The sequence below is a fragment of the Emydura macquarii genome, unplaced genomic scaffold, assembly GCF_026122565.2.
Source record: "Emydura macquarii macquarii isolate MOO-44397 ecotype Brisbane River unplaced genomic scaffold, CSIRO-AGI_Emac_v2 contig_1263, whole genome shotgun sequence".
In the NCBI taxonomy this organism is placed as follows: Eukaryota; Metazoa; Chordata; order Testudines; family Chelidae; genus Emydura; species Emydura macquarii.
The window spans coordinates 4,492,590-4,517,515 of NW_027131400.1; the positions used below are offsets into that span (position 1 = coordinate 4,492,590).

Consider the following 24,926-nt stretch of genomic DNA (forward strand, 5'->3'; position numbering starts at 1 on the left):
GTGTGTCTATCTCTGCAGTGACATGATACCATGTAAATAATAATAGTATAAGAATTATCATGTATTTTATCTAATGATATGCTATCTAGCCTCTGTCTAGCAGTTGCTTAGGGAAGTGCTTGATGCAGACAACAGGAGCAAATGATTTTACAGGATTGGTAGACTGTTTATCCTCCTGAGACCAAGGCTCAATCTTGTCATTAAACACTGACTGTAAGCTCTTGAATGAGTGACCTTTGTTAGACCAAGCAAGCTGAACCCTTTTCATGCAATCTGGTTCACTTATATAAAGCGTAATTTCATAGCAGGCACGAATAATAGGTACTTCACTGAGATCAATGTTAACTTAATTAAAGCTGAAGGTGAAGCACTTGCAACCCTATCCTTTCCCTGTGTCTGTTTTTTATTCCTTGAGCAGCACTGACACTTTTATTATTACTTAATATTTATACTGCAGTAACATTCAGAGATCTGTCACAACTGAGACTCCATTGTGCTAGGCACTGCACAAATACATATGAAGACAAAATCCCTGTGCCATACAGCTTTTGTGCTTGGAAGGATTAGATTTTTATTGGTAAACATCGGTCAATGTCAATTTCACCAAACACACTGATGAAAAAATATTTCTACCAATAATTGAAATTTACAGATAGTCAAAGAAAGAAAAATGCTGCTTGAGAACTTATTAGAGTTTGATTTAGGGATATTTACTTTGTGTACTTGGACTTGTGAGGTTGAGAATATGTTTTTTAATGGTTAGAAGCTTTAACTTTTTAATTTTAATTGTCTACTGCCATTAAGTAGCTATTGTCTGACCCTTCCCTGCCCTAATTACCCACAACCATGAAAATTTAAATGAATAAAAATCGGAAAAAAATGCTTAAAAATAAACATCGATATTATCCATCAAAATAATAAAATAAAAATTGAATTCTACCAAGCCTAGCTATGATTCATTGTTTTGGCCACTTACCACTAGGGGATACTACTGAGCACAATTAGCACAACTACTGAGCTGAATCCACAGCCAAACTATCCACTGTCTTCTTTGCCATCTCTTCTGCTCTACTCAGAGGGCGGAAGAGACGGGGACAAATTTGGCAAGTGCTGCATGGCTGAAGGAACGAACCTATCTGAATGATGGAAGTGGTGGTGGAAGGACTGGCCAAAGCAGGAAAGGAAAAGTGGCTTGTACATTCACTTCAGCTTCTGAAAAGCAGTCAAGCTGGGGCAAAAACTGCCAGGCAGCACTTGCTCCCTTCTGGGTGGCTGTAGAATGCTTTTTCCAACTACTGTGAACAGGCTTCTGATACTGTCTCAAAGGCTGAGACTCTGAGAAGCAGAGATGGAGTGCACATGTGTGTGGCTTCAGCTCCTTTGTGTTGCTCTGATGGCACTGTTTGTGATGTCATCAGAGTAGCAGTACATCTTAAACCAGGAGGTGCAAAATAAGGAACAAAATGTAAACATCCACAAATTCAGTTTGGGTGCTTTTTAAAACCGTAGATGGGAGATTACAGTTCATCTAAATTTACAGTCCACAAGAATCACTCTTTAATTTCATGTGCTTAGCAGTGCCACCTGCTGTCTGAAGAACAAGCAACGACAACACAAATACAAAGTGTTCTCTAAATTCACTGCTGTGTCTAAATTTATATATTTTAAAGTCTACAATTTTTAAACTGTTGAATGAGCCTCCCATGTAAACCACAGACGTTAATCTATCTTGGGAACTTTCTTTGCAGAACTTTTCTTGGATGAGCTAACCAGGCAGTTATGCAGCTCATTACAGCACTATACGTCATTACAGCTTTTATGGCTAATCTTAACTATGCATTTATTTATTTAGGTTAGTCAGGCCCCATTACATCCATATAGCCACTGTAGATAACTTTATTGTAACTTTATGTCCTATTTTACATCTTCTGAAGAACTTTATTGTAACTTTATGTCCTATTTTACATCTTCTGAAGTCTTCAGCTCATTTATGTGCTTTACACATTGTTCATTCCTCCTACTCTTGCTTTATAAGCTAATTTTCAGTCCTTCCAAAAACATTACTACAGAAACCATCCAGGTTTAGGTGGCATCAGGGCTATGACACAAACTGATAGCAGAAAAAAATCAAAATTAGCTCTTAAAGACCACAGGTACCTTGTCTAGTGCATATATAGGACATTGCACAGGTTACAGTTTGAACATCACTGTACAGCAGGTACAGTACATCAAAGACCCGACACTATTTAAAATTACATACAAAATAACTACATTAAAAGAATATCAAGGTTTCAAAGCTAAGAACTCAAAACAGGAAATGTGAGAATTACAGTTGTCTGAGCTATCTTAATTCAGCTCCCTTTTACATATGCATTATGATACAGTCTTTAATTACATTATTACATGCTTTTTTCACCCAGGACTCATGCCTCATTCAGTGCACAGGATGGATCATGCTCCTTTAGCTATTGGATATTTTGTTTTATCTTCATTGTTCAGTGTGTGGCCCTAGATCTTATTTACTGCACACTATTCAAACCCGGCTCTGAACACACAATAATTAATTTCCTCATGGGCTTTTCTATGGCCATAGTATCTGAGTGATTCACAACATTAATTAATTTATCTTCACAACTTCCCTTTGAGGTTAGAAGGTGATATTGTGCCCATTTTACAGTCAGGGAACAGATAGATTAAGATAAAAAGTGTCCACTAATTTTGGGTGCCCAGTTTGAGACACCTGAATCTGACTTTTCAGAGTACTTAGCATTATATAGCACTTTATACGTTCAAAGTACAACTTCCATTGACTTCATATGTAGCTGAGAAAATCAGATCCCAGTGTCTTAAATTGTGCACCCAGAAAATGAGGAACACACAATTATTGACCACCTATGAAAAGTTTGGTTGAAGTATCTTGCCCATCATCACATAGGAACTTCTCTGGCAGAGGCATGGACAGAATCCAGTTCTCCAGGACAGCATTCAACTGCCTTAACCATGAGCTGGTCCTTTCTTTTCCTGCAATCCCTTGCCTCATTCACTGCACACCCAACAACTTTGCAACAAACGAGGCAAAGGTCCTAAAGGCAACAGCCTCCTTTACTACACATCCCAGAACAGGTCCATCATAAGCACTGAATGAGGCAGGAATCCTATAGAAAAATATAGTACAGGGTCGTGTAATTAAAACACTTCATGATGCATATGCACAAAGGGGCCAAACTAAGGTTCCACAGGCAATCTTAAATCTGGCATTTCCTAAATTTTGAGTACTTAACTTTGTAATCTTAATATTCTTTTAATTAAGTTTTTGTGTGCAACTTCCCAGATTTAAAAAAAAAGAAGCAAACTGAAAAACTCTCCCCAGAAATCCCATGATGTAACATCATATTGACACCCACATGCTTCATCAGCAGGACTAGAACCTTTAAATCCACCGCACGGACTCTGCCACGTGAGCTCGTGGAGCTAACTGATAGGAGTAGTATGTTGTCATCCTCTGTGTGGACCAGTGGGAGAAGAGATGCACACTTTGTCAGTGGATTTCACATGTATTTTGTTGACTGCATAGGAACAGTGAGACTCTGGATTCTTGGGTTCCATTGCAGCCTCTGGAGGGAAGCATGCACTAGTGGCCACAGTCCTTTCTGCCTGTTCCCCCTTGTGTCCCATTCTGTTCAGTCTCTTCCCCACCCCTGGATCATCATTGCAGTCCCATTCTTTTTGCCAACTTAGCCCCAATCTCCATTTCCCAGCCCCAGTTCCCTGGTCTTACCACACTTAGTCTCCCCTTCTGGGCTCTTCTGCTGAGGCCCAGTCTCCTCCCTAACTGCATGTCTCTTCACTCTCCCAGTTTCCTTGTCCAGCTAGTCCCAGCTTCTACCTCTTGGCTCCTCGTCCAATCTGTTTCTCCTCTTCTCCTTCAACCTACAGTCATGTCGCGCCCACCCCCACCACAACCTCTGATTTCCTCTTTCCTGGCTCCCTGTTCCAGTTTCTCCCCAGTTACAGCCATTAGTGCCAAAACTTAAGAAGCACAGCTGCAGACACTGAGGTAGGAAAGTCCCAGCTCAGATAGCTGCCTGAAACCTAATGTTGCGCAATGATGCACGGGGGCCCCTGTTAACAGAATGTCACCACTAAACTGAAGGGAAGATTGGGTGGTCTCCAGATACTGCTAAATCATCCTGGTGAGAGATGAGTCTTATCTCTGAGGCTCAACAAAAGACTTCTGAAAAGCAAATGTTTTGACTTTGGCATGGATAAGATTCCACCACAAGGTGTTCGTTAAAAAAATCTAGAGGACATTGCCTCCAGCCTCTCCTATAAGAACTTCATCCCTGCTTCTGATTACATCAGCTGAACATTGCACTACAGCAAGGTACTTGGAACAGTTTCTATAAAATAATTGTAACTGTTTCCAGAAAAGTGCAGCTTGCTTGTCAAATGGGGTTGTCTCTTTCCTTGGTTACAGTTATAAATAAATCATTTGTTTCATATAGGAAACAAATGAACAAAATCCATCTCTCTGTACCCCTGGCACACATGCTAAGCAGGATGAAGGTGAGATTTTGTGGGAGCCCCTTTCTGAAAGAGACCAAAAACTCCAACTATCACTGGAGCAGAGGAAAGAAGGCCACAAGTGAAGGCCAATAGTCAGTTATTTCCCTTCACGTTTATTTCAAAGCAAATGATGCATTAGTTAACTACTGTACAGTACATGGAAACTGCTATACATGGATGCACTTTCATTGCCTCGAGCAAAGAAAAAGCGCAGATGTCCAAAACTCCATCATTATCCTTATTATGACTATATCTTCCTTGTGTCGTTACAATACTTCCCTGCTACTACACTGGAATATCTAGCTGGTGTTCCACTCAGTGTCTCCTGCATGATTTATTATTTTTCTGCCCTCTGTGTAATCCTGGCTTCTCAGCTCTGCATCATGTCTGACTCCTATCTCTGTCTAGTATTGATTTCTCTTTCTTTATCCTGTAGTGTTCTATTGCTCATCCTGTAACATGCCTGACACCATATTATCCTAGCATTTCCTAAGCTTGTCATGTAACAGTATTCTTTGTTTGATTTTTCCCCATCCTAGAATATCATTCTTGCAGATCCTACAAATATTCCTCTATCATTCCCATTGTGTATTTTTATATTTCATTCCCTATATTTATGCCTGATGAATCATGTCACCATTCATGACTAGTCTGATGAATTACTAAATTAAAACAATTACTAATTCAAATACCAGCAAGAGGCTAACAATGTAAAATATGCTTATAAAAGTAAGAATCTTATTGATCATTAAACATTCCAAGCCATGACAAGAGAGACAATTATAATCAATAAATTTCTTAACTGTAAAGACAGAGAGAGAGAGAGAGAGAGAGAGAGAAGAAAAGTTCCTTAAGTTAGACCAAGATTCATGCTTCTTATACCGAAAATAAGTTTTCTTGATGTTATTTATTGAAAAGTATCAGTATAAAAAGCATAAAAAGGGAAAGGGTGTGTGTGAAAAACAGAATCTGTAAACAGAGAGATTAATTAAAACAGACTATGACAAATTTTACTGTCAACTCTTCCTTTGTTTTTAGAAAGATTCAGTAAAAACACTTCAGCTGCTTCCAAGAACAAGGCTAGTGAAACACATGTTGTTTTGCTAATGATAATATATACTGATGATATATATATATATATACACACTGATATATGATAATATATATGCTGAGGCTAAGTGGGAATTTCCCTACAATAAGAAGGGACTTTCCCTTCTTCCTAGAAAGGACAGCCTTATTCGCTAAAGAACTCTGATCCACTCTCTCAGCACCATGCATCCCATGTACTGAATAAAATAAATCCTGCAGGGAAAAAAGTATGTGATCAAGTAAATAAAAATTATCATAATAGTTCTGCACAAGGAGGATGAATGAAGGTTACATGGGCAGACTTAATTATGACTTTTCTTAAGTTATGAGCGCTTGACTTCACCACTTTAGCATTATTCAATGGAGTTTATTTATATGCTGCTTAGGTACCATGGAGTCAAACACTATAGAAATAGCAGACAAACAGACAGATAGGTATTTTAGAATAGATGATCACAGAAAGATCTATATTTATATTTTACAAACACACACACTTATATATACAAAAAAACCTCTCACAGACATGCCAATAAATATAAAAGTTATTAAGAGAGATTGGCCATTCTCCTCCTGAATTGCATAGTATTACCATATCATGTGGAATCTTATTGTGTCATTAACCACATGGCTGTTGGATAAAAAATGCAGCCAAATGTGCATCATAAAAGTTTCCTAAATTATTGAACTTTATGATGCAGAAAATAAAGACTCTAATCAGAGAAGAAGCCATCCTAGGTCTACTTCTTACTGACAGGGGCAAATTGATTCAGGAAAAAGAATAGTAGGGAAGTGCGGAACCAGTGGGTTGAAGCTATTTGTTTTCAGCATAGTAAGGAATAAGTTAACAAAATGCAGCAATTTCAGAGTATCAGATTTCACGAAAACCATTTAAGAAATGTGGGGCAAGATCATAGGAGCATGACTAGCCAGAGTTTTGGTAATATTTTTAACAACTCACTTACCACTGTTTAGAATCAGCATCACAGTTGCAGTAGTACTTGGGATCAGTACAATTGCGTTCAATGCCACAGGCACATTTTTGAATGCCAGGTCCAGAGCCACCCCAATAGTAGTGCTTCTCATTGGCTTTTCCAACCCACCAGGTGTATGGATTCCCATCTGCATAGAAAAAGAATGGAAAGTTAGATGCCTAAAAGGTGGTAGAGGTCCACAGAGCCAGACAGCTGGATACAATTGTTTAATATGTAAGTGGTGTTAACACCACACAGTTGGGAAGTCATTCTGCATAGCTGGAAAAGAAACACATACATCATAACTGAACAGACATTTCAAATTAAAGTACAGTGTCAGAATAAAAGCACATTTTTTATCTGTACCAGCAACACCTTGTATTATACAACTGGAAACTTTAAAAATCTAATGTGCTTTTTGCTATTTATGCTTTTTGTTTAACTGTTCTTAGTTTAGACAGTAAAAATAGGCTGGAAAAATTCACTTTAATCTCAATTTCCAGTTTGTATGCATTAGATAAACGATGCTATGTCTGGACTGCAAATACTGTAGGGGAATATGTATTTGGTTTTTTGTTTGTTTTAACAAAGCAGCTCACTGGAAATTAATTTATTTTCCCTGGAAACTAAACATCTACACCATCCAGTGACCAATTAGTCAAAACCAAACGTTAAATAGGTGTTACCGGCCTCCTGTAAGACACAAATCAGCTAAAAAGTCAGTCTTTGCAAAGAGATGTCAACACTCTCCAGCTTCTCCATTTACCCTGTCCTGTGATATATTTACCCTACTTGGCACAAAGTCCGTAATCATGAATTTTCCAATATTACTGTAAATTTCCATGTGATGATGTTGGACAAACTGAACGTTATTCCCAGATGAAGAAAACCCTATTCTAGTCAATACTGAAAAGTATTTTTAGCAGAGATGATCCTGTTTAAGGCCCCAATTCAGCAAAACTATTAAGTATGCACTTTAAAGCATGTGAATAATTCTATAGACTTCAGTGAGCTTCAGCCATTGGGTATATCCAAACTACAACAATATCATAGAACTTGGTTTTACATAACTATTACTTAAGAAAAAATATTCCTCCCAGTAATGTACTGTAAACCATATTTTCAAATTAAATGAAATGAAGCCACTTCTAAGTATTTTTCTTAGTAAGCTTTTCAAAAGTAAAATCCTCCCTAATGTTCCATGCAGTTTTTCTTCTGAGAAATAAAACTGAAATGTTTCCATCATTTAATTTTTGTGCTTTGCACACATGCATCTACAAGCTGGAACTGCATCCATAACCCTAAAAACATCCACCTGACAATCTAATTCCATCCTCCACGCTGTAAATCTTCTTCTATCCTCCAGACGTGTTAAAACTAAGCCACACTGAATCCCAGAGAGGACTAAATTCTGTGACAGAAGAGCAACCAAATAAAATCCATCCTCAAAATAAAATCACTTTTTTTTAAACGCTTTTGAATTGTTAAACATAATGCAAGAGCACCAATATTGAATATACAGTAATGTGACAAATCTGTGGTCAGATAGAGCTGTCTGATTGTTATTATGCTGTGCAGCGTGGCCGCTCCAAACTTCACAGCAACAGTAATGGATATGGGGTAATGGACTGACTCCATTCTAGGATCTAAATTGGTCGTTTTAGCTTTTGTGACTTGATTACCATTGAAAGATATTTAAAATGCTGATGGTTACAGAAGGATATGTTGTGTGAATATTCAAGCATAATTTCAGAGCTGCTATAAAAATGTCTAGGATATGAGGTTACATTGCTCTGGCTTGCAAAAAGTTTATTTAACCAGAGATATTTAATAGGTAGTGTGTTTCCACCAGTTAATGTTTGAATTATTTTAATTAATACAGCATCCAGATACAGCAATTTGGCTTTTTGGAGGATATATCATAATTTTGCCATATTTGAGGCCAGCTTGCAGTTTAAGAACCATATTGTGAATGTTTAGTGTTAGCTGTTCTGTGAATGAAATAGAGCTCTGCTTGTTCACACCTTTCAGATACAGCAAAACCTCATCCTTCTAATTATCAGCACTTCAGTAAGAAACTAGCTCACTAATGAGAGTACCAAAAGAAAGAAAATTACTCAATTTTTTCAAAAGAGAGAGAGGATTCAAATATTTAGAAACAAGTAGAAATGATTAAAACAGAAGGAAGTAAATGGCCAAATAGATAAAAGCAAAAGTAGCACTTAAGTATGATAATGATGGGGGGGCAAGAGAAGATAGATGGATAAATGGTGTGTGCTACAATTCTTTTATTGACAGTTGGCATTAGGTTTTAAATCTAGAACATGTTCTGACACTTGGACAGAGTAGTTTTTCGGAGTTATTTATTTCAATGCAGAGGATTTGGCCCAGTCTATATGCAACTATCTTGATCGCTGTTGTAAAGATTATCGTTTTGTCTCTGATAGTTATGTGGCAGTTATTTATGAACCTTTTAAAACTTCCTAAATAAATCAATAATTAAAGGACTTTTGCCCTGTTTCAGGAACACATCTGTATTCAGGAAAGCACTTACACGTGCTTAAGTCCCACTGAAGTCAATGGGCTTCTGTTCTTCCGGGAACATTCCAATTCCCAACCCGCAGATGAAGATTAGTGAAGACAAACACTGCTTTTTAGAGTATTATTAAAATGCACATGAGCATGCATTCCCTTTATTATTGCCTAAACCATTCTGGCCAGTGCCAGCCAAATGAATCTTGTCCCATTCCACCACACTGCAGCAAAAGAAGTGGTGTTAAGCTTTTGCCCATAGTTTTGCTGAGATCCTTCAGGATGAAAGATCCAAGACACATATAGGATATTAATGCACAGGGTATAACACATTTATCAGTTACTATATGTATCAAGAGCATGAACAGGGTAAAAGGGAAAAATAGAAGGAAAGGGGGAAAGAACAAGAAAAGATTCATCACGGGTCATGAGACAGGTCATTATTTTTATTTTTTATTAGAAGTAGAATCACGCTTCACCCTCAATCAACCCCATCTCATTTTGCATGGGGATAGTCATCCATTCAGGATGTGTGTGTACTCTCATTTTATAGTCCATTTCTTATTGTTTCCACTTACGGAGGTTTATGTTCTAATGGGAAAGGAAGTAGCTAAACAATGGAGGTAATGAACTCCAGCAAGAAGGATGATCAAGCTATCAGGGAAAGTTATTCTAAATATCAGAATATTTGATAATCTCTTCTTACTGTGCTCAGGGTATTAAAGTAATTGGGATCATGGGGTTTTAAAAGCTATGAACTTTGGTTAACCCTCTCCTCCCCTTGAAAAAATAACTTAGGGGAAGAGGCCATGTATAATAATATATTCTTTATATCACATATATTATAATAGGCATCACCAGCTGGCACTGTTACACAGTCTTCAAAGTTATTTTTCTTGGTGTGTGGGCATGTTTTGACTCTCAAGACGACATGCTGTGTTGTTGTCAGTTTTGGGTTGTGCAACGTTTCATGAGGAGGCAGATTCAGGAGACAGGGAGCTGTGTGTGAGAAGCAGGAGAGATTACTGTCTGTCTTGAGCCCTGATTAAAGTCAATTCTTCAGGCAGAGTTACTCCCTGGGAATGGGACTTTGGTGCTGGACTCAGATTGTCCTGTGTGGCATTTGACCATCTCATTTCAGGACTGGTTTGTATAGGCAAATAAAGCAAGTTACACGTAGAGTATACCAATACTCCACCTCACTGATTTCCACTCCACTGTGAAGTTGTCTTGCATGCCTCCAGACATTGACAAAAGAGCAAGAATGGTGCAGAATGGGATACTGGTGTTGGAAGAGTAGAAAAAGTATCATGCCATTGAAACTGCACAACAGCCTCAAAATGTACTGAAGTGTGGATTGTTACAACTTGTAGCAATGTTACTACCCTCAACAGCAAAAGGAAAAAGCAGGATCTTCATAAGGGTGGGTGTAAATGTTTGGCGAGAGCACGAGGCTTGAACCACATTTTTAAAGATTCAGATCTCACTTAATTTCCGCACATTTGCAGTAGTGTTGCTAGGCCCAGCACCTCTAATGCCCCCCCGGGGCTGGACCTTGGTGAAAATGAATTGAATATTTGAACACTAGTTAAATCAAACTTTAATTCTAACCTAATTTTTTTTAGTTTTTCCCCCCGTAATAATTCTAGGATTTTAAAGCAACCGGTTATCAGGGTTTTCTATTACAGACAGTGTACCTTTCAGATTCAGACAAGGAGATTAGACTAAGGAAGCCTTTTAATATTCCCTCAGATCTTGTGTGTCATAAAAAAAGCCATTCCTTGCTTATCTGATGAATATATCGTCTTGTGACCCATTTCATTTAATATGAAAACATTCCCACCAAAGTTAATGTAGTACGAGTAGAACTCTTAACAGTCAATAATATATTTAATTCTCACATAGTCTTATAATGTCTGACTTTCACAGGAACACTTTATATTCTACTGAGCATTTAATAGAACCCTTTATTTCTAAATACCATTGATTAATAAAAATGTGATTAACTTTAGAGCCATTGTTTCAAAAGAGTTCAGCACCCATGACTGGAGCTGCTTTTTTGAGAGATCTCAGCTCCCCTTTAGGCACCCAACTAATGCAATCAGATATTCAAAAGGTCTCAGCACCCAGGAGCCCCCATTGAGAACTCCCTCGGAGTACTGATGACTGTAGTCATCCTAAATGATCTGTCTTCCGCAACACTAATCATTCATTAAGCTTCCCTTTAACTCTGCAAAGGGCTTCAACAAAACACTCTCTAACAGCTCTTCTCTCCTCTGTCATTGGCGCATCTTCCAGCTACCATCTACTGTGGCCTCCTGACAGTTTGTTTCCCAAAACTAGTGGATATATGTTCACAGATGTCTTTGTGCTGAGGTGAGGCGAGATAAAACTTGCTCAGAGCAAGAATTCCTTCCTGCCTCTATATGCCAGAAACCTTCTCAGCCCCGGTCTACACTTACCTGGAAAGTCAGCAGCAGTCGATGGGAGTTATGCAAGCTACTCCCATCGACCGCTGTGCTTCCCTTCTGCGCGCCGTCTTCACTGCACTGTGCCGACAGGAACCGCGTTCCTGTTGACGCAGCGCTACGCCTCGAGGGGGTGGATTTTCTGCGTTGACTTCCTGATCGATTGAGCGGGTCTACACTGATCGCTCAATCAATCCAGAAAGATCGATCTGACGGTGGCAACTTTGCCGCCATCAGTATAGACATATCCTCGGATTCCTTGCAGAGCTTGCTCTCGTTGGTCCGTAAAATCACAGCTATTGAAAACATTGCAGCTAGGGCCCATCTCTAATTACTACATTCCTTGAGTATCCACAAACAATTAAGAATTAATTTACTAAACTGGATCCTGTTGCTCTATACACAAGAGAAACAGCTGTTTTGCTTTGACAACATTATAGAACGGCTCCAACTATCAGCTTACAGGTTAAAAAACTCAGTAATATGTACCAGGGAACAAACAACTGTTACATTAACTGACACATAATCCATACACCTCTAACTCCTTTTTAGAAAGGGCTCCTTTGTTCAATTCTTTGTAAACTGAATAGTGTGACAGGGTCAAACCAGATGGCTACCGGAGAGCGCCAGAAGGCTGATATGTTAGGCCTAGGATAAGAAAGTCCCTTTTCCCCTGGTAGCTGAGCAGGGGTTATTTCCAGTTAATTTATACATCTGGAGCCAATCAAGGCCCCACCCGGAACTTATTAAATAGCCTCCCTTCCAGAGAAAGGGTGTGGCTGGATTTGTGAGAGCGAGGCGAGCTATCAGAGAGTGTGTGAACAGACAAGATGCTGTCAAGAGCCAGGAGGGTTTAGGAGAAGGAACAGAACTCTGGCAGGAGAGGATTCTGCAGGTCCAAAGACTGGGGGAGAAAAAACCCTGCCCGAAGAGGTCAAAATACTTTACCCAGGCCTAGAGGCCTAAGGGAAGAAACCCTGTCATAAGGGAACGATTGAACTGGACATTTGATTTGGGCACTACCATACCCGTGGGGCTCTCAGAGGTCAAGAGCCTCCCCTGGCAAGGAGCCAGGAAGGGCCCTTGTTCGAGCAGGGTATGGACATTAAGTCAAGGGGCATGGGGAAGTAATCCAGGGAAGCCAGCAGGTTTCCTGAAGCCAGAACATGAGGCTGCTGCTTGTAGGGTCCCTGGGTTGGGGCCTGGAGTTGAGGGGAGGACCACTCTCCACCCCCGAATCCCCCACCAGATATTTACTGGAGGGGGAAGATCCCCACCGAAGAGGCAAGGGCCTAAGAGAACCGGAGATAGGACTGGGACCCAGAAGGGAGGGGCCATCTTAGAGTGGCTGCATTACCCTCACCCACCACTAGAGGGTGGAAGAAACACTAAGGGGTGAAGCAATTCCCTGACCTACCACTAGAAGGAAGCGCTGGACCCACCAAGATAGAGGAAGAGCTTTGTCACAATAGCATAAAACAAAAGAAGATAAACTGCCCATCCAATCTTTGTTATGGGCAGGGTCAGACCAACATACTTCTAAAATACTCACAATACCACATTGCTATAACTTTTACAACCTATTTTCTTCACTGATGCAAATAGTTGATCTTACATCTTTTGTTATATAGGACAACATGGGGATTAAGGAGGAACTGTGTGGCGGTGAGGGAATGGCAGGAAATGCCAGTCAATTTAGTGGAAACACATATGTACGTAAGGGCAGGTAGAATTCTGTCATTTTGTATAACATTCTTAAAGCACCTCCCAGATTATGTTATTAGTGTTGTGTGAAACTACAATATAACATACAGAAATTTTATCCTTTAATTTAAGTCTAAGCTTTTGATTTTCAGCCGTGGCCTGAACTGTGTGTGTTTGTGTGCACTCGTGCATGCACACATAAGGGGTGACTATGGCACAGGTGGAGTTCCTGGAGAAATTCTGGCTGATTCAGCCAGAATTCTTGTTGAGGAGCAGATGCTGATAGGAAAATTGCCACTGTTTGAAAGGTGCAGCATGCCAGCTCGATTCCATGCTTCCAAATATAGAGGGTGGTTGGGCCATGGTCCTACTCTCACCTAGCCTTTCTTTACTGTCCTTTAGCATGTCTGTGAGTCTAACCCATGCAGACTGAACCAATCTGGTTTATAGCGTGCACACTGTCCCTCAGCTGCGACTGCTATCCGAGAATTGACCGTTGTCAAACACACAGGTTTGATGAGGATGGGGATCTCACAGATTAAATAAACACACACAATTTCAATTAAGTGTTTTCCGATTAGACAAATTACCTCTCAAAATTTCAATGCATGACCAATGCATGTATGCTCTAAAGACTGAGTTAAATTCAGTGCCTATTTTATTTTGATTTAGTTTATTAACATTCTGTTGGCCAGCCTCTCTGCTCTGCCACTGATCTATTCAAGCACCAATGCCATGCTGATGGGACACTTAGCAGGATTGCTGCCTCTGCCTAATGTTAGGGGAATGGTAGTGTGAGAGAACTCAGCTGCTGACTGGCCTCACAATGGGAAAAGAGCAAAAACGGAAAATATTTCTCGGTAGGACAGATTCTGTTCTTGTTTGGACTGGTGCAAATCCTAAGTAGCTTCAGTGATTTAAAGTGATTGACTGAAATCAGTGGAGTTATTTGGATTTACACTGATGTAACGGAGAGAAGAATCTGGTGCTAAATGATTTTTTTTTTGTAGCTTTTCATAAAAAAACTGCATGTAGTGCAAAAAAATATATATATATTGCGTATTTCCAGTTCTTTGGTAAATAATGATCTATTGTAAGGGATCTTGGGACAGGGTGGTTTGTCTGTTTAGCAGACTGTGTTGGATTTTTCTGTTTCTTTTTCCCTTTGAGATTCAGTTCTCTTTCTTGTTCTGACTTTGCTTTTTTTGTGTTGTACAAGTGCATGAATGAATGTGATATGAATGAAGTATGAAAGAGAATAAATTATTTTGTTTTTTGTCTTCATTTATTAATCACTACAGCATTCTTTTTTTAAGGCCAACTAGAAAAGAACAAATAAACAAAATGCATGAGCCTCTGCAAAAGCTAATACTGATGGTAGCCAGACCACTAATGGCTATTACAGCCAGATTTAGCCAAGCCCAGCTGGAGAGACAAATGAAGCAAGCTGGCAAATGGGAACCTGAGGAGCAGGAAAAGGAAAAAAAAAAAAAACCCCATCAAAAACCTCAGGTGAATATGAGGGGGAAAGAAATCCAAGAGAGCTGGCTGTATTTTAAAGAAACCTTATTGAGGGCACAGGAACAAACCATCCCGATGTGCAGAAAGAATAGCAAATATGGTAGGCGTCCAGCTTGGCTTAGCAGTTCTGCAGAAAAGGACCTGGGGGTTACAGTGGATAAGAAGCTGGATATGAGTCAGCAGTGTGCCCTGCTTGCCAAGAAGGCTAATAGCATATTGGGCTGCATTAGTAGGAGCATTGCCAGCAGGTCGCGGGAAGTGATTATTCCCCTCTATTCGGCATTGATGAGGCCGCATTTGGAGTATTGTGTCCAATTTTGGGCCCCCCACTACAAAAAGGATGTGGACAAATTGGAGAGAGAGTCCAGCAGAGGGCAACAAAAATTATTAGGGGGCTGGAGCACAAGACTTATGAGGAGAGGCTGAGGGAACTAGGCTAGTTTAATCTGCAGAAGAGAAGAATGAGGGGAGATTTGATAGCAGCCTTTAACTACCTGAAAGGGGGTTACAGGGAGGATGGAGCTAGGCTGTTCTCAGTGGTGGCAGATGACAGAACAAGGAGCAACGGTCTCAAGTTGCAGTGGGGGAGGTCTAGGTTGGACATTAGGAAAAAGTTTTTCACTAGGGGTGTGGTGAAGCACTGGAATGGGTTACCTAGAGAGGTGGTGGAATCTCCATCTTTAGAGGTTTTTAAGATGTGGCTTGACAAAACCCTCGCTGGGATAATTTAGCTGAGGTTAGTCCTGCTTTGAGCAGGGGGTTGGACTAGATGACCTCCTGAGGTCCCTTCCAACTTTATGATTCTATGAATGAGGCTAACTAGGAACATTTGGTTTAGAGCTGGCTAATGAGCCTAACAGTATTATGGGCTAAGACTATTATGTTATTTGTAGCCTTTGCTGTCAGGGTATTGTTTATTGTTGGTTTCTTTCCCCATGGTGGGAAGGTTTAATCAATTCTATTTTCCTTTACCATCACTAGGTTGGAACATCCTTGTATAAGCTGACCCAGGCACTTGGAATCAGTGTAGTTCACTATGTAGTAGAGGTCAGGATTCCTGGAGTCCAGCTCCAAAGGGCCTTCAGGCATGCCCCCTTGAACCAAGGTTTTGGGATCTGGTCAAGGACAGTGTATTTGCTTACACCCAATGGGGGAAGAGGATTCCTCCAATCATCCCTCACTGAACCCCCCTGAGGAAGCCTAGCAATTATGGCTTGGTGCAGGAAAGAGTGATTTAGACTTAAATCCTATTGTCTATGTCTGATACCATATGGAAAAGACAGGGAAGAGAGAAATTTGGTCATGTGCTTGAGGAATAAAAACCTCTACTTTGTGTTGACAGTGAGCCCTCAATTTGATGGTCACTGCAGAACACTAAAATTGCACAAAATGGTCCATTATCACATTACATTTGCCTGCTTATTTATCAGAGGGTGTTTTTAAGGCAAATATTTTTCTTTCTATAATATAGGGTTACAAAAATGTTATTTCATGCAGATCCCAAGAAGTAAAGCAGCAAATGCAAAATTTTCATCCTAGTCATCAGAGATTTGATTTAAGTGCCCTTTTCACTAGGCTAAACAACACTTCTCTAAGCTCTCTGAACAAACTTACCACATAGATGGATTGCTGCATTATCTTTACAAAACCAGATCTGCTCTTGTTTAAAATTCCCTTGGCTCCATTCAGACAAACGTAGCCAAAAAGATCCAGAATTAGCAAGCTATTAAAAATAAATAAATAAATAAATAAAAAAAAGCAGGAGGGACAATTGTCACATTGGAATGGTGATCAGCTGAATCTCATGAAAAGTCTTCTTGACAGATTCATTTTGTTGTCAGAAAAATTCACTCTTTGGCCTAGAGTCTGAAAAGCCAATACAGTGTACATGATTTCTCCCTCATGAAGACTCACATTCCAATCTGCAGCAGTACTAACCAAGCCTGCCTTGTTATTTTTCTTGGAATCACAGTCCCAATGGTGATATTTAGCTGGAAAAAACAGCTGTCAGATGTCCTTGAATGCTACAGTTTGCTGGTTTCTAAAGCGAATGCATCACACAATCACCATGGTCTCAGCTATACCTAGCAATGTTGCAAATTTTAGGAGCTGTAAATTACTGCTTATTGTAAACTCACTGAATCACCTTAGGACAAAGGAGCTCAAGGAAATACTCATGAAAACAACAAAAAGAAAGCATAGTACTTGCAATAAATAAGTGTTATTCCAGATGTTTCAAATGGGAAACAAATAGCGGGAGTACGGAGAAGATAGAAAAAGTAATTTTCAAGAAGAGTTAAAGTTGTGAGTGAGTGATGCTGAAAGAATAAAGTTGTTGGGAACAATATTAAAGTAAAAATTGAAACTGATCTCAGAAATATAGTAAGATTTTTTCTTTTGGAGAATTACCATCACCTACCTCCTCTTTGGGTAAGGAGAGAGGAGGAACCAACCACATTCACAAGTGGACCTGACTTCTAGCAATTTTTTTAATCTACACATTTAAATTAACTAGGAAAGTTGAGAATTAGGGGAAATCTTGCAATAGACCTGGGAATAATAAAAGGAGTGAGGAGCTCACCTAGTCAAGATATATAGAGAGAGTATGTGGGTGGAGGAGAGATGGGGATGTGTCATGTATCATGGCCCTTAAAAGTGGAAGCATTAGTGCAACAACAAATAAGTTGATGTCCACCAGTTTTCTAGATCAGGTTTAAACACTTGCGTGAAGAAAAATAAAGAACTCTGTATTCATAAAGCTTCCCAGCTCTTTAATATGCCTCATAGTAGAATAAATAGTCCTGGAATTTTAACTTGACCAAACAGAAGTAGTACCTTGTTAAAAATTGCCAACATATATATCTCAAATAAATACATTCTAGCATTCCATAGACCCACTGGAAAGATCTGTGGAGCTGTGCCTGTGAAGAATACACGAGATCTAACATGCATCTTACAGGACTTCTTGTTTGCTGTTAGAGTGGTGAATGATATGGGCACATTTTGTGGTCAGTCAACAAGGTTATCTATATTCCTGCCTGCACAAGTTAAAAATGTAACTTTGCAGGTCTATGAAACAAGAGCATCTAAATTATCTGGCTGTTTTAAATTAATGTAAAAAACAGTTGCACCTTCTTCGTTCTCTTTTAATAGCAAGGAAGGATGGTGGAACATTTTCTGTAATGATGCACCATTCCTCTGCTATGGGGTTCCATGGAGAGGGTTTCTGAAGGTGTGATTGTTTAGAACAGCAATAATAAAGTTTGCATCATAACAGTCTCCAAGGATAGTTTATAGAGGGTTGACTGCTTTATGATAATGTAAATTACAATACCACATTCAGTGCAACAAACATTCAGGTTGGCATTTCACTATATTATATTTATACCAAAGGAAAAGCTGTGCAAAGAAGTTCAGTAAATGGTAAGAACATCATGTCTGCCATTGGTTGCACAATGCTGGGATCAACAAAGATTAAAGTCAGAGGTCCAAAAACAAAACCATCTGTTAAGCACTGACTATTTGAATCACAAAGGAAACATGTAAATGAACAACACTCACAAGACATGTTCTTTTGTCAGTATGCATTTTACTCTTAAATTTCTGGAATCCAAACCTTTTCATTTCAGGTTTTTGTCCTTTTGAAAATTAATTTTTAGATTATTATATCATTTTAGGACTTGTGTACATATGGAGATATTCCAAAATAACTATTCAGGACTCATCAGGAATAGCTATTCTAGAATAACTAACTCCATGTATGGACACTCTTATTGTAGGATAAGAGTGCCCTAACATGGAATTAGTCAGCAATAACCGCTGCACTTTAAATCATCCAAATTAAACTTTCAATTTATTTAAAATCAAATGGACATTTATCTATGCAATAACTATGTTTAAAGCATATTTCATCATGGTACACAGAGGACTAGCATTAACATGAGGCATACCCATGCCAGGCTGCAGAACACATGGAAAACACTATTTAATTTAAGTTGTTCAATACAAAGTTGCTAGCTGATGGAGCTCAGCTATCCATGATTTAAATGTGGATGAGGCCCCAGACTTTGTTATATACCCGAGACCCTTGAATAATTCAGCTCACCCTTTGTAAGTTCAGTTTGCTTTGAACAAATACTGCACTAGTTTTATTGGTTGATGATCTTCTAGAGATGGACAAAGTTAAGACTTTGATGCTGCTGACCACAAGATTGTGTTAACTCATCTGCAGATTCTGGCTGTGGCAGATAGTACTGCAGTTAAGTGGTTTCATTCTCTCCACTCTGACATTTCTCTGATGTCTGTTTTAAGCAATTGCTCCCCTTCCCTATTGATCTTCCATGTGAGGTTCTGCAAGGTGCTATTCTGTCATCCAGGCTGTTGAAAGCATATGTGAAGCTGCTATGGTAGACAGCAAGATGAGGTGAGTTGCAGTACCATCATGGACGATGCGTAACTGTTGATACTGAGGGAACAGAATTTAAAGGTTCAAGGAAAGGGGACACATGACCGTGCCACGCATCACCTCTGGATCAAGAGCAGAGGTTTTAAAACTGTGTGGTGAGCCGGAACGTTCAAAGAGATGAACAGTGATGCCAGGCAGGGCTTGGGGAGGGAGCGTCATCTCCACCACGACTCAGTGGGCCACATAGCTTGTCTGGGTTGAGGGGGCACAGGCAAAAACTGTAACTCAAAGTGGGGAGGCTCAGCTCAAAACATTTGACCTCCCCCCTATTCCCCAACCCAGACAGGCTGGGTGGCCCCCTGAGGGCTAATACAGACCATGTATGTATAAACAGTGGAATATTGAGCAGGAGGAGGGAGGCTACATTACTTCTGTATTTCACACTGATGCAGCTGATACTGGAATACTGTGTCCACTTCTGGTGTCCACAATTTAAGAAGAACGTTGTGAAGTGGGAGAGAGTTCAGAGAAAAGCTATAAGACTGATTAAAGGATTAGAAAACATGCCTTATAGTGTAAGACTCAAGGAACTCAATATATTTAGCTTATCAAAGAGAAGGTTAGACATGATATGATTACAGTTCCTAAGTACCTACATGGGGAATAAAAATCATCAGGGTTCTTCAGTCTAGGAAAAAAAGACATAAGATCCAAAGGCTGGAAATTAAAGCTAGACAAATTTAGACTAGATGTAAGGTGCAAGTTTTTAAAGGTGAGGGTAATTAACCGTTTGAACAATTTACCAATGATTGTGGTAGATTCTCCATCACCGGGAATTTTTAAATGCTCTAATTCAAATAAGAATTAATGCAGGGAAGTCCTATATGTTATACAGGATGTCAGGCTAGATGATCACCAAGGTTATTTCTGGCATGGGAATCTATGAATAATAAAAAGAGGACTATCCTTGAGTACTGCTTGCAAGCTTTAGTGATGCAGAATGTGACTGACTTCTTGTTTGTCTGTATTAAGATACTTCATCAGTTCTCTGGCAAGTGCACTGGCCTCTTGATTGCTTCTGGGTGCAATTAAGGTGTTAATACTTACCATTGCTGGCTGTCTCTGGCTGATTCCTGAGTGAAAGACCATCTCACTCCTAATGTATCACTATCACAGCTGAGGTCAGCTTGAGGCAGTTGTACTAGCTGTGCCTAAATAGGAGACCTAGTATTCCAGGTGGAGGGCTCTCCACTCTTGAACTCACTTTCCCTATTAGTCTAACAAAGCTCAAGTCTGATGACCTTCACAGCATGCTATAAAGCTAATCTCACTTCTTAGTTCTTTATAGTGGGATGGGGTAATAGGATATCAGTTTTTTGGTGAATATGAATTGTGCAGAGCTGCGCAAAACTAAAAGACTTTTACATTAATTGTTTGTAATAAATAAATAGATCTACTGACATCTGCAACTAATCTGTCAGAAAAGTAGCTCTCCGGTGTTCATGATACAGAACTCTTGGCCCTCTCACAGATGTCATCCCATCCTCCCCCACCCCTTTTTTCTCCTCACTTCCAGTTCATTCTGTTTGGTGGAATTAATCTTACAAGTCTGTCTAGATAAGAGTGTGCCTGTAGCCCTCATGGCCATGCTAAATGCCGGCAGATCTTTCTGTGACTTGATATGTTTAAGCAACATTTCTTTGTGATTGATGTATCCTCAGGGATTTTAATGGACTTTTCATCGCTATAAATTCTTATAGCTTTACTGGGCTCTAGCTTTCTATAATGTAACTTTCTTGATCTGCTCAAAGTCTAAGAAAGGAGTATTAAAGAATTTTTAAAAGCCTTTTTAGGAAACCAGTATTTTCTCTTTCTTGGATAGCTGAGCTATAAAAAATATAGCAACTTAATGTCCACTAATATCAGACATTACAGCTGTAATCTCTTCTGCGGAGATGTTTCCATGTTCAACACTGAGACAAATTCCTTTTGCCTTGGTCATCTAAAATGATATTTGAATCAGGTGCGCTTACTATTGTATCCACAGAATTACTGTTTGCCATCAAATTAAGTGACACTAGTCACATAATATCATAAAATGATGCAAGATGGGGGGAGGGTCAATTTTTAATATTTTGGATTGGCTACTTACAATCAATGTGTAATTGGATATTCAGTCTCAAAATCTTGTGGACTGTGCGGCTTTTGCAGGAAAATGTCTTGACCCATGCATATCTACTCAGTGATTTTAGTTCTCTAAAAGGGTGCCAGAGTGGCAGCTTTGGAAGATTTAAGTCTTTTGTTTATTCTCAAAACAGATACAATATGGGTAGCAATAGTGCGAGTTTCCAAACTCACAGTTACAGGTAGCTTAGAAACCTGTTGACTTAACAGGACTATAGCCATATTAGTTTGCCTTAATTCTCTTACACATTTATAAATGTGTGGCAGTTTCAATATCCATCACATACTATCCTTACTAAACATTTATTTTCTCCTACTGTTCTCCTGATGTGACTCAATTGTATTATGGTGGAAACACCGCCAGGATATTTCAGGCTCTATGCCAGTTCAGTCTTCAGTCTGTCTGCTAAAACTGCCAACAAGGATGACAATTGTAGTAATGGATTTGGTGATGTGGACACAAGAGGAACTGGTCTATAACTAACCATTCATTTTACAATAGCCACTCAACAGCCATCAGAAAGGAGAGTCTGGACTGCCAGCCTGGAATGAATTTGAAGCTAGAAGTGGAAAGCTCAACATTTCCTTACCAAGACTTTCCTTGTTGTGCTGTGGTTTGGGGGGGGGGGGGGGGGGGTGTGTGTGTGTGTGTGTGTGTGTGTGTGTGTGTGTGTGTGTGTGTGTGTGTGTGTGTGTGTGTGTGTGTGTGTGTGTGTGTGTGTGTGTGTGTGAGAGAGAGAGAGAGAGAGAGAGAGAGAGAGAGAGAGAGAGATAAGATGCCCCCAGCACACATCTCTCAGAGCACATGCAGATAGTTTAAAAAAAGATAAGAAAGAAAACCATCCCCTAGAACAAACTACAATCCACCTTCAGGTAAAGAGCTGAGAAAAGGAATTTTGGTCACTGATCCCGCATGAGATTCCAGAGCAGATGAAATACAAAAGCAACCCAATACTATGAGCTTAGAAGAAGTTCAAAAGCAACCTCAAACTGTGAACCTGTTAGATCAACAGTGACAGCTGCCTCCCCATCCCAGAACAGAACAGAACCAGAACATCCCAGAACAGTCCTTACCCACCACCCACCTTGGCTTTATCCAGAATGACTTCTAACTGCTTTCTCTCCTCCATGTTCCCAACTTAGTCAGGCACTGGGAAAGCAATGACAATGAACCATCTGGTCTGATAGTAATGACAGTTGTGAATCCTGCTTATTGATGGCCCTACAGGCCAGACTCTCTCATAATATTCCTCATTGGCCTCACACACGTGTGGAACAAAAGAATGTTTATGGAGTTGCAGCACCACAAAAACAGAGATCATTAGGCACCTGTGGGCCAAAACACTATCATTAGCACCTTTCAGAAAAAAAAGAATGGAATCACAAATGAGCAGTACAGACTATCCCACCTAGGCATTGTGGTAGTTCAATAAAAGTGTGGAGGGAGCAAAAGATTGGTCCAGTGGTTAGCGTGCTAGTCTAGATCCAGGTTTAATTCCCTGCTCTGTCACAGACTGCCTCAGTTCCTTGTGTGTAAAATGAGGATATTAGTTTGTGTCTGCCTCATGGGGGTGATGTTTTAACATATACATTAAAAATGGTGAAGTGTTCAGATACTCAGGCGATGGGGTCCATCTAAGTGTCTTAAGGAGACACAGTTATGAAAAGCCTGTTAATAGATCTGGTAGCATGTGTGTTTGTCTTTTGCCCCTTGTTAGGTCACAAATCAACATAACTAGTGAAGTCTCTGTCAAACCCACAATGAAAACCCAACTTAAAAGTATTGAGAAAAGAGGAGGATTCTGGAGGGCTCCAAAGTTGTCATGTCATCACATTTCTCAATAATTCCCCTCCAAAAGGTAAGCTTAGAAACTGCATGACAATTGTTTTTATGACCTAACAACCACTTACTTAAGGCACAATGACATCCTATCCTGCTGCGGGAATGCATTAACCATCTCAACCTCTCTATCTGATCTTACTAGGGCACATCCACACTGATGGCAGCAAAGTCACCACTGTCAGATCGACATATCTGGATTGATTTAGTGGTCAGTGTAGACACGCTCAGTCGATCCAGAAGTCGACGCTGGTAAACGACCCAGTCAGTGGCATAATGCTGCATTGACGGAACACGGTTCCCATCGGCGCAGTGCAGTGAGGACGCTGCGCAGAAGGGAAACACAGCACTTGATGGGAGTTACGCAAGCTGCTCTGCTTAGCTCGCGTAACTCCCGTCGACTGCCGCTGAATCCCAGATAAGTGTAGACCAGGGCCTAGTGAGAACAGCATCCACCCTGCATGTCGGAAGATGAAGTTCCTTTATCTCATCCAGTAATTTATTGAGAAAAAATTGCCCTAAATCATAAAAGCTTTTTTTGCATTTGTGTCATCTAGACACAGATGTACCTCTGGGCAAGGAGCCAAGCTGGGCTGAATCCTACTAATTTTGCATTCAAAGTAAACAGAAAATTCATTTCAATGCAGCAGATTTCTTTTTCTCATCAGAGGCAACCAGGATTTCCAAAGCGCCAACCACAGGGATTCCCTTTGACTGGCATAGCTAGATTTACACCACCTACTTTGCACAGTGAGCATGCCAGATGTGGCAAAAGGAGAAACAGCACAGATGGCACAGTGCAAGTGTAAACTGGGTGCAGCTGAGAATCTGGTTCAATAATGGCTGTATTAGCGTCAAAATGAAATAATTTTCAGTTATGTCTGAGAAACCATCATTAATGTAGTAGTTAAGGGGAACACAATCTGCCATTTCATATATACTCCAGCACAAACAGCTCAGTTAGACATGGCATCTGCCAGATTCCACCACTACGTTCCTTTAAACTGCAAGAGCTTCATTTGAGGTGAACTAGCTAGGGATCACTCTTGGGGCAGAGTTTCTTCCTGGAAACCAGACACTGGTGTTTTGGCTGAGATTTCTGGAAAAGGGGAATTGCCTGTGAACTGTTTGTGACCACTTCTGTTCAAGGACTGGTGTATATTGTGTAAAACAAACATGTGGCACTAAGAATAATACCCAGACTCCATGTCACTGATTTCTCCTCCAATGGGAAGCGGACCTGAGAGGTGTTAGACAGCTACTGCTCAGCAGGGGGAGGACACTGCAATTGATCCTTTCTGCCCTTATCAACAAAATCAAAGTCAATACCTTAACTAGTGAGGAATGGAGCAAATGCTTGTCACTACGGGGAGGAAATACAGCAGAGACAGAACATTCACATACAAGATTTGGATATCTTTAAAAGCAGAGGTTCTGCATTGTTTTCATCCCGTGACTCCAAATCCATCCACTCACAAGTGATCCTCTTTGCACTGAATTCCAAGACACTTTCAGAGGCACTAGCTCCATCAGTGCTTCAAAAAGAGATGACATGAATACCTGTCCAATAAATTAGGGGCTGTTTCTGACATCTAATGAGTTCCAACAGGCTGAACAAGTCTCTGCATCAGTGAAGCATTAAGAAG

At 40.0% G+C, this 24,926-nt stretch overlaps 1 long non-coding RNA gene across 1 annotated transcript in view; it reads right to left on the reverse strand.

Moving 5' to 3' along the window:
* LOC137154616 (uncharacterized) overlaps positions 1 to 6,735 on the reverse strand; it is a 65,099-nt gene extending 58,364 nt beyond the window's left edge. The window contains exon 1 of the long non-coding RNA XR_010920249.1: positions 6,618 to 6,735. This is a non-coding gene — a long non-coding RNA (uncharacterized lncRNA). The remainder of the gene's footprint in view (positions 1 to 6,617) is intronic.
* Between the last annotated feature and the right edge of the window lie 18,191 nt (positions 6,736 to 24,926).